Below are 18,278 nucleotides of genomic sequence, written 5' to 3' on the forward strand. Positions count from 1 at the left end.
TTCCATTAGCCTTCTAGGTAATGTTGGACAAGTCACTTATCTATGCCTCTATATCCTTTTCTTAAAATGAAGATAATGAATCTCACCTCCTGTGCAAAAGGGCTTTGAAATCTGCTGATGAAAAACACTACCTAAGAACCAGGTACTTTTAAAAAGAATGACTTACAAATCCATGATAATTCTGTGTAAGAATTTTGGCCTTGTGCTTCTTCAAATGAATTCTTCTGAAATATTTACGAGCTGTAGGCAATTACCTGGTTTTTACTGGGCTAGAATTTGGTGAGTTATTCATGGAGCCTCATACCAGCCTGGCCAGAACACAGCCTACTATGCTCAGTAGACATTGTAGACACTAAGATGGTTATTGCAATTTGGGCAAAAAAGGATTTTGTTCGTTTTGTTCAAATCTTGATTGAATACTGGATATTGTTAAATCATTACTTCAAAGTAGATGTATTTATAAGCACGCCTGTGAATTTGGGCAGCTGGATTCACTTTTTCCTATTTGGATTCATGCTACTTGCTTAGTAATAGTGGGAAAGACTACAGCATTAAAACACATACCCATTGCTCCCTGACAAACCAAACTTTAAAATGGCCCCTTAGTTTTACAGAATCACTACATCTATTGTAGAATAAGTCTTAGAGTGTTGTGATGAAATGAAGAAAGTGAACAGCCTACATTGATCTACCGGGAGTTCCTGGTATCAAATTTTGGCACCATGCCGCAAGTTTGCAGCACAGCAAATTGTTGCATGTGAACTGCATACAGACCACACATGTGTGCTTGTCTGGATGTGCTCACTGAGTGATTTTAGCTGGAGATAGGAGAGAGAGTCTAGAGACCCCAGCTGACTCAAGAACAATGGGTGAAGTGGCTGCCAGATGGGACCTTGTGGGCCTCATGTTAACCCCTTGCAAGGTACGTATATCCCAAGGCTTAAATGAGAATGTTTCTTGGCCTTGCACTTCATAGTGGTAAAGAAGGGGTGTATAAAGATTTAGGGAAATGAGACAGGAACTGCAGACAGGTTGTCCAGGGATCATTGTAGAGGTGCACATAAGAATAACAGGGGGAGTTGAGAATGGAAGAAGAACGAGGGTCTATATAAAGCTGATGCTGCAGGAGGTGTATATTCAACAGCAGAGGCTCTAGGATTGGTGGATACATTCAAGTGGCTAGTAGGGGAAATATAGGACAGTTTGTGAATATAACAGGAGTTTAGAGGTCAGATTTCTCAGACCTTAAAGAATTTATGATGATCTGCATATTAGGTGGCACTTTTAAAACTCTATACCACAACCAACCATTTAAAACTGGTTCAGTCATACAGGATGAAGTTGTAAGAGCTACAAGAAAGATGTCTGTACCACCATCTGTGAAGCACATCTGGGCCTGCTCAGATTAAACAGGAATTGTTCTCTTTGTACCTGCAGAAGAGGCTACAAGTGTCAAAAGCCAGTTGTTCTTTCAACAAACTATAAATCTTAGTGTTTATTCAGTGGCTTCTTTCAACTAAGTGGTTTGACTTCCTTTAAAATTTTAGCAGCAAATGCTGGATGATTGAATATATTTTTAAAATTTAAATTATTTTATAGAATTCTATAAATTTAGACCTTAGTATACACTGTCATAATTTCAAATACACTTATTCTTAACGAGAATAATGGGCCAGATTATATTCTACCTATTAGGTGTGTAATTTGCTTAGATGCCTAAATGTAATTCTATTCTACCCTGCTCAAGTCCTGGAAAATCCATTAATGCATCTAATTTTGTAACAATCACCTTTTTACCCTTCAGAATGAATCACCAAAAAGAAGCAAGGAGCAGGAAAACCTATCGATCTTCGTATTAACAGTTGTTGTTTTTTTCTGGGACTCTCAGGGTGGAAGAGCTTCTGGCCCAATGGATTTAAGTAACAAAAATCTTCCTGGTCACATTGTGCTGCTTAATCTAGTTTCCTGCTGCTAAATCATATTAAAAAGGAGTCACAACTAAATTAACTTCCAAATAGTACATGTAGGCATTAACTGTAGTGTTACAAACATTTCATATGATCAGAAATGGGTAGGATGGCTTTGATGAGATAACCTCCTGATTGAGATGTGGTTCACACAATGAAAAAGCTGAAAAATCCCTGGTTTAAGGGCAATGCCCACATCAGACAGTGTTCTTCAACATGTCGGTATTTCATTTCTTCCAAGTCCTAGGTGTTTTTTCTCTAAGCTGAAGAGTAAATGATCCAGTAAGGGAAATTAAAATGACCTATATCAAAATGATGATCTAAATCTGGCATGGGTGCAGATATGAGTTAATTTAATATGTCTGCATTGGAGACTTAGCAGTGTACTATCAATGAGGCTGTCACTAACAATCTTAATCGCATTCACTTTATTGTCTGAAACAGCCCCATTAAATGTGTTTTAGGCCCAAGTCTCCTGGCTGTAGGAAAACAAAACATTATTCTCTCTGAAAAGAGGAAATGATCAAACAGAATTTTTAATATAAGTCGTATACCACAAATAAATCTTCCACAATGAAAAGCGTATAAAAGCAAACCACTTTGAGGCCACATGTAGGGCTAGTTTATAGTATTTCTGATACAGCTGCAGTCAAGCCTTTCTCTGTGCATTTGGCATATTAGAATATTCTTGACAATGGATTATACAACATAGTCAGAGCTTTCCTCTTTCTAAGAATACCATTACCACAGCAAAACACAGTGTGCTTTGCACACTCTGGAATAGAATGCACTGGGCTTCAGCACTTGGTGTTGTAAAGTACTTCCTTGCACTAGCCTTCAGTGATTACTTACAGATATTTACTTTAGCACATGGCATATAGAACATTAAAAGGGTTTTGAAAATCTCTCAGTTTTTCAACTTCTGAAGGATTATTAACTTCAAAGTCTGAAGAAATGTCGGCCTTCTATGTTTGGAAATGCCAGCAGCCTTTGCATATCCCCACCGCAGTACCAAGCAACCCCCAGCAGAGAGGAACGATTACTGCTTCGGTGGCGTGAGGATGGCTTTTGATCTCCTAACATATTGGAAATTACTTAAAGGTAAGCCATCTGCTAGCTGAGGAACAAAAATAGATTACATCACACCCTGCTAGAAAGATTGTGTTAAATCCTGTGTATCTAGGCTTTTAATAATTCTATATTAAGTCAGCTAATAGGATTAGGTACACATTTTCCTTAGGCTTATTTCACCAACTATTAACAAAAAACTTTTTTTGTGATGATCTGTAAAATTCAGGAGTGTTCCACCGTGAATAAAAAGACTTCTTTCAAGAATGAAGCATTTCTTCAGATCACAATTGCTCTCCAAAGGCACTAACAGTCAGAGAGCATTTTCAGGGTGGTGCATGGGGAGTAACAAGCACTAAACTCCTATATTGTTAATATATTAGTGTTAATCATTAATGGTGAATTGCTGTACTAGAGTTTTATGGCTGAACCCATGTATGGTGAAACCCATCTAAAAATGTAATTCTAGGAACTGGCAAAAATAACATTTTAATGGAGGTGGCTTACTGATAAATATAGAGCAGACCTGCTCCATGTACACTTGAGGAATGCTTTGGTTGCTGCCTGTCATGACAGGAGATTACTTAATAATGGTGGCCTCATACACAAACTGCACTGTTCATCACCATTATGGTAGCTGCACTCATGCACATTCCTGACAAACTGACCATGTTATGTTTATAAATAGCTTTTTGATACTTTTGCCTATTCATTTTTTAATAAATTATGAATGAATCATTTTGATTAGCTGTAGCTGTGGCCGTCAACATTTTTCAGATATCATTGATTGTTTATTAAAAATAATGTGTGTCTGTGAATAATTTTACATGACCCACCAGGACATGCCCCTCAGAATTAAGATAACTTTGTCATGCTCCAGATGACAAACTATCATTGCATCGTCTATGGTTCACACATAATTGTGGGGAATAATTTTTCCTGAATAATTCCCTTATTTCAACAGGAGTGGAAAAAGCTACTCAATATGTATATTGGGAAAGAATTTGGTTGCAATATTTCAGCACAACCTTATTTTTAAACTTATGAGTAGTTGACTCGAAGACTTAAGGTCACGGGGGCTATGTACTCAGAGGGAATTCCAGCACGTCAGTGCAGATTCAATTAATTGAGATCCCTGTGTGGTGGGCTTGCTATTTTTGCCCGGCAAGCCTGGCTTGGAGAAGGACACTTTGGATTGGTGAAACATTTCCACCAGTCAGGCAACAGCTGGGAGGGGCTTGCCCCACCCCTGCTTGGAGGTTGGGGAGCGAGGAGCCCCTGGACCTGATTGAAGACTAGTTTTGGAGGTCCAGCAGACTTCAGGGGTGGGGCCTTCGGTGTAAATAAAAGCCCATTGTGCTCAGCACGCTGGGCAGATGTAGTGAGGGATGGTGAGGAGAGAGGAGCTTCAGGGAAGATCATCATCAGGATCCTGCCTGAGCCTCGACGGTGCACAGATCAGCGCACAGTGCTCAAGCTCTGGGAGGTGCTCAAGGTGACTTGTGCCTGCAAACCTGGCAACTGGCTGGGTGAGGCAGTACATGGATCAGCGCACGGACAGCTTGTGGCTGCTTGGGCCCCACATGGTGTGCAGGTTGGCATATGGAGAGTCAGTCCTGGGAGCAGCTTGAGGCTGCTCAAGTTAGCCCCAGCTCTATGCCAGATAACCGGAGCCCCACAGTGTAGCTCAGTGTGACAGGGGGGCCCCCGGGGCCGAACTCTGTGGCCCGCCCGCCTGTCACCGTGACAGCAGGCCTACTCAGGGCTGAGTTCTTTCTGGCCTGCCCACCTGTCTCTGGGCAACCGTCCGCTTATCTCGCCCGCCACGCCTTTGATGATAATTGATTCAGATATCGATGTCAATTAAGCGGGAGGCTGCCCATTGTAATGCCCCGATGCCAAGGGGCGCTCTGTGGCTCCGACCTCCCCTAATACCACAGCCCAAGCCTCGCAGATGGCATCATGGTGTTCTACCTCACCGGCCCCACCCTGGGCCCCAGAATCTTCCATGCACGACCCCACTATGGTCTTCTCTACTCAGGCGGCCAATCCGCCGCCAACTCGGCTACCTCACCCCCCCCGAAGCTATCTTCCCCTCTCGGGTGTGGTTCCCCCGGAACCTTCGGCCTCTTGCCCTGGCCCACCTCAAGGCCAGTCAGGACCCCAGGCCCCTGGCTCTTGGGTGTCCCTTGCGGTGGGCCCATGGCCCTTTTGACCATCCTGGTCCTGGCCCCAGCATGGGCCAGTCGAGGGTACTCTCCCCTTCGGGCTGCTACCGCAGAAACCAGCCCCCTCGAGGCCTATCATTGTGCTGGCCTTTTACTGGGCTCGATGTACCGCCCCTCTCGGGCTCCTCATCGGTGGCCCCCTTCCCGCCAGGGCCTCTCACTACCGCCCCCTCACACCGGGTCTACGCAACCCACTGGTTGCAAGTGGCAGGCACACACTGTGCACTGCCACACTCATGATTAAACTAAAAGAGCCCTGGTGCTCAGAGCAGGGCCTGGAAAGGGGAAAGACCCCCCAGTGTGAGGCTGGGGAACTGGAGCCAGTGAGGGCTCAGCTCCCATAGGAGCTCCCTAGGTGTCCAACGTGGGGCCCAGGGCCCAGAGGAAAGGACCCTCAACTTGAGGCCAATGGCTCCAGGAGGCCTGAGATGGTGTGGGGACCCAGAGGCCAGATTGAGAGCCCCCAGAGGAAGAACCGTGAGTTACTGGGAACCCGGGTCCTGCAGGAGGAGTGGGCAGGGGGGAAGGCCCCACACATCATCTGCTCTCCAAGGTCAGAGGTGAAGTGACCCCAAATATACACAGGGGAGGGTTCTGTGGAACCCCCAGGGGACCTAGGGGGAGAAGACCCTATCCCACTTGAGGGACCAAGTGGTTGGAATCCAGGTAGGGTGCGTCTAATATCTGGTATACTTATGTTTCCTAGTTGGTATCTATTTTTATTGTTAGTGTTATAAATAGTTGGGTGTATTAATTCTGTATAATGGGATCTGTAAGGATGTCTTTATTAGCTAACACACTTGTGGTACAAACTTGCTAGATTTACTGTCCTGGGATCCACCCCTCTTTTGGGCCTGAGGCACGGGTACTTACCCGAATGCTTTCCCTAGGGCAGACTTCCTCTTGTTAACAGACCTTTATATGTATATTTGTATCTATATCTTTAATTATATCTATCATAAAAGTTTTATATATAAATGTTGATAACTCAATAAATTGTATATAGTTAAGCATTTTGGGCCTAAGCTAACTCTATAGAGGAAAGAGGGATCCACCCAAAATTCCAGCATCTCTCTCACATCATCCCATCCTGCTTACCCATCCCATCTGATTGAGAACAGGGCACACCCTTAGGTGTACCCGGGTTACACCTGTACTTAAAAAAAGGTGGCAGAGGTGCTTGAACTACAGCTCATTTGACATCAAACGAGCTGTAGTTCAAACACCCCCACCCCCATTTTTAAGTGTGGTGGTTCTGATAAAGGAGATGCAATGGCACTTTAATTGGAGTGGCTCTCGGAGCTGCTCTAATTAAAGCACCACCCCGCTCATCCCCAAAGCACATGTAAAAGTGCCCTCCAGTGTGACATACTAAATCAGAGATAGGCGAAATACAGCCTGTGGGCTGGATCTGGCTAGCATAGGGACTTTGTCTGACCCATGGTGTGTCTCTCTGCTCAGATCCATAGTTTATGCTCTCTGGGTGTGGAATATCTGGATTCAAGTCCCTGCTCCAAATCAAGCAGACTACAACGTGAAAACAGACCTTCTTGACAAGTGCCCTGATAATTTGATTATTTGGTATAATGAGGTAAGAACCTTCTTTTTTTGGTACGAAAGCTATAGCCTGGTGTAGGAACTTTGCTTCAGGAGAGGGTTAACCTCTGAGAATCCTATATACAGATAAATAGTTCTCTCCAGCCTGGAGAAAGACGCCTAACTTTCTTTGAAGGGCAGGGTCTATGCCAGGGATGGGCAAAGTCCAGCCCATGGGCTGGATCTGGTCAGAAGTGGACTCCATTTCCCAGCTGCCCCTGTGCATGGCTGGGGCTGGTCTCCATGGAGAGCCCAGCCACAGCTGCGCAGGAAAGCTCAAGGCTGGGATTGCCATGGAGACCAGCCACAGCCATGCTGGCAGCCTGTGGGCCACTGGGAACTTGCGATGGGGGCAACTTGCTCCAAAGTCAGGGCAGACCCAAAGCCAGGGAAGAGCCAGGATCTGTAGCCAGCATGCTCTGGGCAGGGCGCGCAAGCAGGGGATCATAGCTCTGCCCCGCTCCAGACCAGGCTGTCACCGCAGGGCAGAGTTGCAATTCCCTGCTTATGTGCGCTTTCCCTGGGCATGCAGGCTACAGACCCTGGCTCTGCCTTGGCTCTGGAGCAAACTGTCCCCATTGCCAGATCCCAGTGGCTCTGGAGCAGCCCCTGCCCTGCTCTGCTGCAGGCACTGCCAGCACGGCTGTGGCTGGTCTCCATGGCTACCCCAGCCTTGACCTTTCATGCAGCTGCTTCCGGGGTCTCCATGGAAACTGGCCCCAGACATGCAGACAGAGGCTGCTGGGAAATGGAGTCCGGCTGCCGGCCAGATCAGCCATTTTGCCCACCTCTGGTCTATGCCCTGCCCATCTCCTTGGTTTTTCCTACTGGCTAGTTTAGGTGCCTCCCTGCTCAATTTTTTTTTCTAGGCTAAAGTACAATAACATATGGGTGTCCTTTCCAGAAAAGTAAAGCTGTTGCTACCTCCTGTCAAGGTCTAGTTGATATCTTTTTAGAAAGTAATGGCTCCAGAAACAGTCTTTTTTCTTTGTTGCATTCCTTATGACCTTCTACTAAAATTTAAATTTGCTTATTCAGCCTGGACCACCATATAGACCGTTGTACTCTTGCCCTGCATTTGTTTATACCATGTTATCCATCATGGATCTTCAAAATCACTTCTTCCCAAAGCCCCTAAATGATCACAGTGGATCTTCCTTTAGTGAGCAGACCATTGGCTATGTGGAGCTCATTTTGGTCCTGCCAACATTGTTGTAGGTCTTTTGGAAGTTGTGTCCTGTGGCCCCATGTTTTGAACTAGTTTCTGATAGATGCCATCCTTTCATGCTCAATTCTAACTTGCTCAAGTCTAGTAACAAATGTTGGCAATGCTGTCAGAACATGGTCTATATTTATTTATTTATTTCCCCCCCAAGGTTACTGCTTCTGTTGCTGACTGTCTAACTGATGCTAGGGATAGAGTGTCTGCAGCTATGAGCAGTTTCCCTCGTAAAAGTTCAATACTGAAAGAAAATCGCATTAGTCATAGTTGAAATCGTTGAATTCTGGGTGGAAGGTCATCCTAGGCTTTGGATCCCAGGAATGCCACCAGGGATTTAGATCTGTTCCTATTTTAAAATTCAAGCCAAGCAAGTAAGAACTGAGCCATTCACATGCCCAAGTGACTGCCAAGGTTTCTTTTTCTACTGGAGCATAGTGTTGCTCAGTGTTTGTAAAACATCTTGATATAAATACAAAAGGCCTCTGGTGTCCTTCTGCCTGTGTTTAAATGAGTACTGCTCCTAAACCATATGGTGATGCATCTATTATGACTACTGTAGGTCATTTACAGAATATTGTGTTAAGATAAGTGGTGATGCCAATAATTCCTTAATTCTGTTGAATTACACTTGTTCTGTGTTCCCCAAACATTCATATATTGCTTCCATTAAGGCAATCTCTTAAGGGTTTTATTAACTGTACTAAATTCAGCAAAGATTTTCCAAACTGATTGGCCATACCCAGCAATTGTCTTCTGGCAGGAATGTCTTAGGGTTTAGGTAGGGCACGTAGTGGCTTTATTTTGTCTGGGTCTGACTGAATTCTTTTTTTGCTAATGATATGTCCAACAAATGTTATTTGTTGCTTCCTGAATTCATATTTTTCATTCAAAGAGACCAAATTATTGAAAGCATTGCGAAACAAAATGTAGACATTCACCATGTTCCTATTTATTTTTGCAATATACCAACACATTATCTGCATGGCAAAGGATGCTGGGCAGCCCATCACAATCTGAGAGATTCATTTTTGAAAATGATCTGGTGCTAACAATATGCAAAAAGGAAGCTGGTGGAAAGAATATCTCCCCAATGGGGTAATGAATGTAATTAATAGTAATTAATTTAGCAAGAAGATTTACAAAAAAAATGTACTGTAGAATCTAATTTTGAGAACAGTTTAGTCTCTGACAGTGGAGCCAATGTCTGTTCTACTGCAGGAAATGTATCTTTCCCTGCATACACTTTTGTTAAGTTGAGTAAAATCCACACAGATGTGAACTTTTCCACTGAGTTTCAGTCCTAAATATTTCTGCACACCAGTCTGTGGATTCAACAGTTTGGGAAATAACTCCTATTGCTTCCATTCTCTTTAATTCTTCCTTAACTCTCTGTTGCAAAGGAATGGGGATGCACCAAGGACCTGTCAGAGCAATTGGTTAGTGACTTCACCAATTTCATTTTATATTCCCTGACAGCTTCCCCAAGCCTGTGAAGACCTGAGGATACCTGTCTTGTATGGTTTAAGTTCTGCTATTGAGTCCAGTTTCCATACTAGGTGTAGTCCTTGTATTGCTGGCAATCCCAGTAAGGGAACTCTTAACCCTTGTCCAAAATAGATTGTGAAAATAAATTTCCTCTTTCTTCCAATTTCCCCTTGAACTGGCCACACACTTTTAATCCAGTATTACTTGTCCCTCTGAGAATATTAGCTGACCTTTGCAGATCTCTGTCCCAGGATTAATCATAATATTTTGCAAGGGTGGCAATAACTATAGCTCCAGTATCCATTTTGTATTTAATGATTTGACTATTGAGATCTATATCTGTGTACCTACTTGTGGATTCTTTTATTGAGAATATAGTTCCTAGTAGCATAGACACATTGTCATCTGATGCCCTCCTGAATTTTTCTACTAACCTGAATGATCTGCCCTGCCTTGAAAAACATCCTTTGTTGTGGCATCTCATGCATTCTGTATTTATTGCTGAAAATTATTGCCAATGGTAGCTTGGTGTTCTGCTGCATCTGCCACACGTTTCACTGTTTTCACTATTAACGTTTCTTGATTGTTTTTGCCTCGTTTTTTGCCTTAGTTTTATATAGTATTTTGTATATGAGGTTCCTTTCACCTCTAAGACCTTCGCTCTTTTCCATGTCAATTGTATCTGATGAAGTTTTAGGTACAGTTAGCCTGTATGACATCCTGTTGTTTGTTTCTTTATTGTTTTTTGCATCTTAATTTTTGTTATGACTTTTGCTAGTTTGAGTTCTGGATCTGAGTTTTGCTGAGAAACTGGCATCTCTGATGGCTAGAAAATGGTATTTAGAGGTTTGTTTTTGTAAATTGGCTTATAGGTAATATATATATATGCATTAGAATAATGGTCCAGGGTGGTAGCAAAGGTTAATTGATTTGTAAAGGCCTGGTCACACAGCCACATAGTTCTCACAGCCTTTAAGGCAGCAAGGGTGTCTAACACAATAAAGCCAATAGATATACACTAGCTTGGAAAATTGTGGGCATATACCATACTGTTCCATAACATGAGATAAGGTGGCACTAGCTCACAAGGCCCAAGAGAGTGAGGGGCCCGAGGTTCCATTTTGAGGGAACAGACCATATTAGGAAAAGACCCAGAAAGTCCAAATTAGGATGTATGCATGTGATGGGCTTATGAAACAAAGGAATATTCTGACAAGACAGAATATGGACAGTATGATGACCACAGAAAGACCAGTCAGTGATAGCCATGGATGGAGAGTCATCAGGAGGGGAAAGGAATATAAAAGAGGGATTTTAGAGCAACAAAGGGTCCCTGAGAAGGGTCCCTGTCCCCAAGAGGGGAATCCAAGGCACCATGGACAGCGAGCATGCCACCAGCCCATCTCATCCACCCCACTGTGGTGGGGGGAGGCAGAGCTCAGCCTCTGAGCTCCAGGCTGCTGCCATTTGACATTCAAGGGAGAACCTCAGAGTGAAGTTTGCCTCCTGACCAGATGTATCTTGACTCTGATGACAGCCATAGGATTGGTAGCTATAGAATTGCTTGCATTATTCTTTTCTGCTATCACTGTGTATCAATACATTTTCCTATTATCAAATGGAAAGGTTGTGGTCGGTCTAAGGGTTTTGGGTCCCCCCAGAACAGGGCATCTGGGTCCTAAACCCAGTGCTAATAATGCCTACAACATATTCCTTTTCCAAAACTCCATAATTGCAGTGCTCTGCAAGAGTGTATAATACAATAATAAAAGATACAGGTGTTTCCCTGGTATGTCATATTAAATTTGAGATATATATAACATTTATATTACTTATAAAATGTGCATCAAAAATCTCTTTCACTTTTTAATAGTCTTTCTCTTCCTCCTCAGTGAGGGTGAGGGCACAGAAAATATCATCTCTAGCCTCCTCCATAGCAAAGATGAGGTATTTACCTGGTTTTCTTGTGTTCTGAAACCATAGAGAACCTCTTAAAACTTCTAATCCAGCAAGGCCAGTCAACTGCATTCCTGTAGTGAAATTTCTGTAGCAGAGCCATCTGTGTTATGTCCTCCAGAGCTGTGCTGGGCTTTCAGCCTGACTCCTGTCTGCTTTAGTACACACACCTTCTCCCTTACTCCGCCTGCACTCTGGAAGTCTGAGAGTTCCTTTTTCTCTCCCTCTTTCTCTTTTTTTTCCCAAGAGAGAGGGATAAGGCCAACTTCTGACACCGTACGGTATAAGGGAGACAGAGGCACATCTAGCCATCATGTGTGCTGTAATCTGCCCCTCCTTGAGGGCTGTCTAAACTTTATTACTGTCTATAACTTTAATACAGCCCCCTGGTCCTCATGGAGGACAAGGGGTCCATGATTACTCCACAGAAGTAGTTTGGGTACCTTATTTGGGTCGGAAAGTTCTGCTGGGTAGCAGGGCATCTTTTCCCTCAATTCTTTTGTGTATTTAGCTGTTCACTGACTGATTTGTTCACTACAAATAGTTTTTGCACCTTTAATCTGGTTTGGATTTGAACCAACAAACTAGAGGTAAAAAGGATGTTATTTATAATCTGACCAAATGGCTTCAGCCTCCCTTATTACTTCCTATGCTTTTCTTGGAAAAATATTTTTTCATTTTTCCATTAGATATTATTTAATTATTTATGTATTTATTTTAAAAAAGCATAGGTGAAAGCACATTTTTACCTAAGTCTGCATGCTTCCTGGAAGTATACTTCAATGTGGAGCAAGGGAGATTGGATTGGGTGCCCTATCAATGCTCTCAGGTGGCTCATGGTATCAAACACCGTCAGATGGTTATGGGATATTTGCATTGATTATATCACCATCCATTCTCAACATGAAGAGAGCCACCTGAGACCACTTGCTAAAAGTGAGAGTGGGGAGATGGACTGAAAAAAATTCTCTCTCCGTAAGCCACAGACTCTAATAAAGACCGATGGACAATACTTCACCCTGGCAAACGTAGACTGCATGTTTAAATCAATGTCTAAGAATACCTTTCAGTATGACAACAATGTAGTAATGCAGCTACCATGCTCTGGGTCTTGTCTGTCTCATTACCATAGCGTTGTATGAAAATTTCTTAATTACTTTACCCCAGGCAAATGTAGTCTGCATGATTAACTAAATGATAAGACAGCTCTAATATCCCAGAACTCGACGCTTATGTAGCTACCACATGTGCAGTCCTGTTTCTCTTGTAACTCTACCATACTGTTGTAAAGATTTTAATTCTAGCATTTCCTTAATAATATTTTTTGAGACATGGATTAAGAACCTAATTGTCCAAAGCTTAGGTATATAAACAAGCCCTCATTGAACTCAGCAGAGGAGCATCTGTGAGTAGCTAATCGGGATCAGGGTCATGCAATGTATGGATGGCTAGGTCAATAAGAGTCAATGTTTTACTTAGTTATAACTGTTGAAAACTGATATTAATACTTAAATCCTTTCATTATTATAATATGAACTAATTTTTATATGGCTGCTGGAAACATACATGACCTCTGAACTAGAAGATGCCTAAAGCCATACCGCTTACTGAGCCACAGATTTAACGTTTGCTGTTTTATGCTTGAGTGAATAGACCAGAATTTCAACTAAGATATCAGCACATCCAGGACTGACATGAAGAATTTTCTCAAAGACATGCCAGTTTAACTGGTGAAAACCTGAAGGCTAATATTCACCCAGGTCTTAATTTAAATGTAAAATGTCTCTGTTTCCCCTGGTTGGAGGAAATACAGATCGCAAATGTCTTTTTTATAATAAATTTGCTTTCCTTTTTAAGTTGTTTTTGAAGTGGCCCCTTCAAAAGATTATTATCTTTGTCACAGTTGACAAGCTTGAACAAGACAATGCCAAGTATTTAACACCACATAAACTGCAGAAGGGAAAATATTCCCACTAGATTTTTATGAGAGAAAAGGTTGTCATGCTTTATTTGTTATTTGTCCTAATTCTTCACTGAGGGAGGAATTAATGTATTTTTTAACATAAATGTTATTAATTGTATGCATCTACAGCTCTCTCTAGTGACAAAAAGCTCATAAAAACTGTAGCTAAGATCATTTAGAAGCTGTCTGTTATTCCTTAAGTAATGCAAATGACTTGATGTTCCCATTTTAATTCACTAATCTTTTCAAATCAACACAACCAGGGCCAAATCCTGCCACACCATGACCTTAATCATTCAGAATGTAATCATCCAAAAATTGACTTGATTGAAGTCAGTTTTATTAGAGACAGTGACTGAGGAAGGTCTGTCAGATTTTGTCATATAGTCAGTAAGTGTTAGTGGCTTTGTAATTCAGTGGCATGATGTGGTGTTCCATCAGCTATACCTACCATGTACAAGCTATAATCCAGTTTAGACCCTGTAGTGATTTGGTCCTCCAAGGTACTGAGCATCACCTGTGGCATCTATTGAGGTTGAGGGTGCTCAGTACTTTGCAGGTGTTGATCATTCGGGAGTGTCAAGCTGTAGATGCTTATCTGGAGAAGGCTTTGGTCTTTGGATAAAAATAGCAGAATTCCATGGAAGATGATTCTTTTTGCATGATCTGAAAAGCAAAATTCTCAATAGAAAGTTGACTAGTCTGATTGGTTTAGCTTTGATTCTTCATGAACTTAAGCACAGCAGTCTCTCAAGTGCTTACTCTGAATATACTCATTTATCAACCTCTTTTTTCCTGAAGTTTTAGCATGGGATACCCCAAATCTCTAAAATGCTGAAAATGGCCATATGTTAATGTTTTAAACTTCCTTTGAAACTCAGTATAAACAAATATAGCATTTATCTGTCTCAAATACAATACCATACTTTCAGATCTGAATAACTAGCTGTATTATTGCATCATTATAAGTTCTGGATATTGCATAGTTTTTAGATGGATCTGTCAGTATAACCCCTATTTACATTCTCTTGCTTCAGGATGCTTTTCTTTCTTGCCTGAAACAAAATGGCATGCAAACTGTTGAAGCTCCCATGACTTTTGACCTCACCGAGCTTTGTTAGAGCATCTTATCTTTACACAATGCCCAAAAGGATGTATAGGACACTAGAATCAGCGTACCAAAAATTCACTTCAGTCTTGAGTCACAGAACTATAGGCTAAGAAGATGTGACATATATTTCCATATCAAAACAGTAAGAACCTTTCTTTCCCCTCTTCACCAATGCATAACATCCCAAAAGGCAAGAATGGCCTTCAGCTAACACCGATCAGTTTTCTTTCAGCTTCAATCACCATTTAATTACTGTTGACTTCTTTAACCTTTTTCACTTCCTTTATGGATTAGGTTCCTTTATACTCTATTGCCATTTACATTTTCTGTGACATAATCAAACTTAAAATGATATGATAAAATTTTACATTTTTCTTCTTCCTTCCTGCTTTTTATGTTAAATTTACTTCAAAAAAACAAGTTATTTCTTGAAGGAGAAAATATTTTTAATGAATTGACTTTTAACTTTATTATCTTATGGTATCTGAACATCATTTGCCAAGTAATTGCTAACCAAGTAATTGCTCAGATGACTGCGTGGTTTGCTGAATAAAAGCACTCACTTTTCACCTCTGGGCACTTTGGCTGAAAAAATAACATGCTACAATGCTTTGGGTGCAATGAGTTTTGATGACTCAGCTCAGTCTTAAGCCAACACTCCACATTTCACATCCTCTAATGAAGCTCTTCCCAGATAAAATTTAGCCCAACTAATATTTTCTTTTGCTTGTAGCAAATGAATAATTTCTACAGACATGGATGTAAAGCAAATCATAATTCTGTCCAGGTCATCTCCATACAAATTGTATGCTGGGTCAAACTCACTGATATTATTGGGACTGTGAAATGTGGTCTATTATATAGTATGTACTTTGCATAATAATCTTCTGAGCTTAGCAGAAGTATTACTTGACTTGAATATGTGATTACTCATTGAAATAGGCATACATAACAAACATCACCTCTATATTTTCCCTTATTTCACTTCCATCACAGTCCACTCCTTTTGCAGGTTCCTTTCCTTCAAGTTACTCCATTTGGAGATTCTCACGTCCTCTTCTCCCCTAAAGCCACAATACAGTTATCCAAACATATGGAGAAGTTCACTGGCTGTAAGCAGGGCAAGGGATTGTCTTAGTATTTCATGTCCATGTTATTATTCCCATCTATTCATTACTGGTGGGGCCACATCTAGAGTACTGTGTTCAGTTTTGGGCCCAGTACAGAAAGGATGTGGACAAATTGGAGAGAGTCCAGCAGAGGGCGACAAAAATGGTAAGGGAGCCGGAGCACATGACTTATAAGGAAAGACTGGGGGAACTGGGCTTATTTAGTCCAGAGTAGAAGAGACCAGGAGGAGACTTAATAGCAGTCTGTAACTACCTGAAGTGGGGTTCAAAAGAGAACCGAGCTAGACTGTTCTCAGTGGTAACAGATGACAAAACAAGGAGCAATGGTCTCAATTTGCAGCAAGGGAAGTTTAGGTTAGATATTAGGAAGAATTTTCTTATTAGGAGGGTAGTAAACACTGGAACATATTACCCAGAGAGGTGGTGGAAGCTCCATCCTTGGGGGTTTTCAACACCTGGCTAGACAAAGCTTTGGCTGGGATTGATCTAGTTGGGGCTGGTCCTGCTTTGAGTAGGGGGTTGAATTAAATGACCTCCTGAGATCCCTTCCAATCCTAATTTTCTATGATTCTATATCAGACTTAGAAAAAACAGGTACGTGTTCCCAGTGCAGCCCCAGGGCTGGAAAAGCCCAGCTGCTAGCCTCAGCCCTGGGGCTGTTTTTTTCCTACCCCTCCCTACCCCAGCACCGGGCTGTTTTTAGCTCCATGGCCCCTTTACCCATCCTCAGATGGGCAACCCTCCAACCCCGCTTCCTGAGACCAGCCAGTCACCCCCCAGCCTGCCAAACCCCGAATCCCACAAGCTGCTCCTGGAGCCAGTTCTACTGGCATTTACTGGTGCCAGGAGTGCAGGGAGAAAGTCAGGGTGGGGAGAAGGACAGGCAAGATCAGGAGTGGGGTGGGATTGGTTGACTAGGGGACCTAAAATAGCCCCTAGTCCCAGGGATGGAGAGCTCTCTGAATCCCACCAAATCTCTCCCCATGGAGCTACCAGACTCTCCCGCCCCTCCCCACATGCTGACTTCATTCAGTCAGGTTCCCAGGATAGGAGAATACCGGTAAAACTGGTCTTACAAGCAGTTTCCAGGATCAGAGGCAGTTCACCACCATTGAAGAAGGAGTCTGGGGGCAGAGGGTCTGGGAGGGTTTTGTGGGATTGGACAGCCTCTCTGGTTCTACTTAGCCTCCCTCTGATCTCTCCAAGCCCCCCCCTGTAGACTCTGCTAACTCTCCCAACCCCCCAACTCCTCTGTGGACCCTACTTGCCCCCCCAATCCTCCAAGTCCCCCTGAATATCCCTCCTCATCCCACCCACCCCTCCCCCTACCTAGACTTATCTTAGGTTGAGTGGCCATTTTTAACCTGATCTAACTTTCCCCTAAGCTTCCCAAATGACTGTACATACCCAATATCTAAGATAGGCCTGAACATCCAAATCCAGGATTAATCCTTTTATAGAATAGTGAGAATTGTAATGATACCTGAAGATTTTATAATCCATACATTTTTTCAGTGCTCTTATTTTAAAAGAAGTCACATATAGAAGGAAGTCCAAAACACTCTACTGACCACCATTACAAATTGGCAATGAGTGTTGCGAGGTGAAATTAACTTTACCAAGGTATCTGTGATGTTCCTGTATGTGGGGTTATATTGTCCCTGGCCCTGTCCTGGTTGCACAAGTGGATGCCTTTTGTGTTCTTCATGCCCTGCACAATGGAGAAGGCCAAGGCCAGTGACCAGGGCACAATTAATTTTTAAAAAGTTTAAAAGTTACATATAGTCCATGGTATTTGCAGGCTGGTGCATAAAGAAGAACATTGCCTACCCTTAATAGATGTTTCAGCCTGTGTACTCTCCATAAAACAGAGATGATGAGAAGGGGAGAATCTCCCTACACCCCTAAATTATGACAAATTTGTTTTTCAGAATCATAGAAAATTAGGGTTGGAAGGGACCTCAGGAGGTCATGTAGTCCAACCACCTGCTCAAAACAGGATGATCCCCAACTAGATCACTCCAGCCAGGGCTTTGTCAAGCCAGGCCTTACAAACCTCCAAGGATTGAGATTCCACCACCTCTCTAAGTAACCTGTTCCAATGCTTCATCACCCTCCTAGTGAGAAAGTTTTTCCTAATATCCAACTGAAACCTCCCTTGCTGCAACTTCAGACCACTGCTCCTTGTTCTGTCATCTGTCACCACTGAGAACAGTCTATCTCCTCTCCTTTGGAACCACCCTTCTGGTAGTTAAAGGCTGCTATCAAATCCCCCCTCAGTCTTCTCTTCTGCAGACTAAATAAACCCAGTTCCCTCAGCCTCTCCTCATAAGTTATATGCCTCAGCCCCCAAACCATTTTTGTTGCTTTTCGCTGGACTCTCTCCAATTTGTCCACATCCTTTCTATAGTGGGGGCCCCAAAATGGGACATGGTATTCCACATGTGGCTTCACCAGTGAGGAATAGAGCAGAATAATTACTTGATCTGCTGGAAATGGTCCTACTAATGCAGCCCAGTATGCTGTTAGATTTCTTGGCAACAAGGGAACAC

At 42.5% G+C, this 18,278-nt stretch overlaps 1 long non-coding RNA gene across 1 annotated transcript in view; it reads left to right on the forward strand.

Moving 5' to 3' along the window:
- The first annotated feature begins 2,638 nt into the window (after nucleotides 1–2,638).
- Nucleotides 2,639–18,278, forward strand: part of LOC132250934 (uncharacterized) — a 124,078-nt gene continuing 108,438 nt past the window's right edge. The window contains exons 1-2 of the long non-coding RNA XR_009462655.1: nucleotides 2,639–3,068; nucleotides 6,725–6,854. This is a non-coding gene — a long non-coding RNA (uncharacterized LOC132250934). The remainder of the gene's footprint in view (nucleotides 3,069–6,724; nucleotides 6,855–18,278) is intronic.

The sequence above is a fragment of the Alligator mississippiensis genome, chromosome 5, assembly GCF_030867095.1.
Source record: "Alligator mississippiensis isolate rAllMis1 chromosome 5, rAllMis1, whole genome shotgun sequence".
Classification (NCBI taxonomy): domain Eukaryota; kingdom Metazoa; phylum Chordata; order Crocodylia; family Alligatoridae; genus Alligator; species Alligator mississippiensis.